Below are 2,231 nucleotides of genomic sequence, written 5' to 3' on the forward strand. Positions count from 1 at the left end.
AAAAAAAAAGACCAGCATGGCCAACGTGGTGAAAACCTGTCTCTACTAAAAACATAAAAATTAGCCGGGTGTGGTGGCAGGCACCTGTTATCCCAGCTACATAGGAGGCTGAGGCAGGAGAATCACTTGAACCCAGGAGATGGAAGCTGCAGTGAGCCAATTTCGCACCACTGCACTCCATCCTGGGCAACAGACTGACACTCCATCTGAAAAAAAAAAAAGCAATGACGGGCAGTGGCTCTTGCCTGTAATCCCAGCACTTTGGGAGACCAAGGTAGGCAAATAATGTGGTCAAGAGATTGACACCATCGTGGCCAACACGGCAAAACCACGTCTCTACTAAAAATACAAAAAATTAGCTGGGTGTCATGTTGTGGGCCTGTACTCCCAGCTACCCAAGAGGCTGAGGCAGGAGCGTCGCTTGAATCTGGGAGGCAGAGGTTCCAGTGAGCCGAGATCGCACCACTGCACTTTAGCCTGGCAACAGAGAAAGACTCCATCTCAAAAAAAAAAAAACACGGTTTTCTCTACAGATATGTCAGATATTACGTTCTATATACAGGTGACATTTAGTCTCTAGGTGAGCTAAAATACAAGTGCTGTTTCAGAGAGGACAAAGTGCAATGTCTTTGAAAGAAAAGTCTGAATCTAAAAACTATCATGATTGGTCAGGCAGAGTGGCTCATGCCTGTAATCCCAGCACTTTGGGAGGCCGAGGTAGGTGAATCATGAGGTCAGGAGTTCGAGACCAGTCGGGGAACATACTGAAAACCCTTCTCTACTAAAAATACAAAAATTAGCTGGGCGTGGTGGTGGGTGTCTGTAATCCCTGATATTCAGGAGGCTGAGGCCAGAGAAGTGTTTAAAACCAGGAGGCACAGGTTGCAGTGAGCCAATATCATGCCACTGCACTTCAGCCTGGGTGATAGAGCAATACTCCATCTCCAAAAAAAAAAAAAAAAAAAAAACTGTCATGATCACAGCAATAGCCATGACTAACATTTTTGAATGCTTCACACGTGCTATACACTGTTCTAAGTGCTTCCCGTGTCATAAGCCATAAAATAACGTACTATCCCATGAAGGAAGATCTGTACTTGGAGATGGCTGCATCACACACACTCTAGGAAACTTGCCACAAATCAAACAGCTAAAAATATCAACACGAGCACCTGGACCCGGATGTCTGGGGTTCACATGTGAACATAAACACCTAAGTAACAGACACAGCTTTAAACTAAACGGACACAGGTTTATCCAGTGGAGAGAATGTGATAAAGGTCTGAGGGTGAGAACATGGAACATCCTACAAGGTCACTGAATGGACACACACAGGCATCAAATAATCCTCCACAATATTTCTATTTTTTTCCCAGACGGAGTCTCACTCTATTGCACAGGCTGGAGTGCAGTGGCACAATGTCTCAGCTCACTGCAACCTGTGCCACCGAAGTTCAAGCAATTCTCTTGCCTCAGACTCCCCAGTAGCTGGGATGTGAGGCACCTGCCACCGTGTCCATCTAATTTTTGTATATTTAGTAGCAATGGGGTTTCACCATCTTAGCCAGGCTGGTCTTGAACCCCTGACATCTTGATCTACCCACCTCAGCCTCCCAAAGTGCTGGGATTAAAGGCGTGAGCCACCAAGCCTGGCCCCTTCTTACTATTAACTCATTATGATGATAGTTGACAACAATGAAAAATACTTAAAATCATTACAATTACTATAAAAAATAAAACTTATTGCAAATGTGTTTTCTAGATAAACCATGGGCTTACCCATCCATGTGTTCATACACACACATCATGCCATTACACCCATGGTGGTGTGCACTTCTAATCCCAGCTACCCAAGAGGCTGAGGCAAAAGAATCACTGTAATCCAGGAGTCAGAGGCTACAGGGAAATGAAATCACACCACTGCACTCCTGTCTGGGTGAAAGAATGAGAGCCAATTCAAAAAAATAAAAAATAAAATAAATTCAATGATATAATAAAGCATCCTGTACCACTGATGCCTATCTCCACTTCCCATTCCACCACGAGTCATTAAAAGTGCAGAGTTTAGCCAAGCACAGTGGCTCAGGCCTATAATCCCAGCACTTTGGGAGGGCGAGCTGGAAGAATCACAAGATCAGGAGTTCAGCCAGCTTGACCAGTATGGTGAAACCCCATCTCTACTAAAAATACAAAAAAATGGCTGGGCGCGGTGGCTCACGCCTGTAATTCCA

At 44.7% G+C, this 2,231-nt stretch overlaps 1 protein-coding gene across 1 annotated transcript in view; it reads right to left on the reverse strand.

The window, feature by feature from the left end:
• Positions 1 to 2,231, reverse strand: part of LOC105514833 (zinc finger protein 611-like) — a 25,933-nt gene that overhangs the window by 7,919 nt on the left and 15,783 nt on the right. The gene's annotated exons all lie outside the window — the stretch shown is intronic.

This window comes from Colobus angolensis, unplaced genomic scaffold (assembly GCF_000951035.1).
Source record: "Colobus angolensis palliatus isolate OR3802 unplaced genomic scaffold, Cang.pa_1.0 Scaffold25, whole genome shotgun sequence".
In the NCBI taxonomy this organism is placed as follows: Eukaryota; Metazoa; Chordata; class Mammalia; order Primates; family Cercopithecidae; genus Colobus; species Colobus angolensis.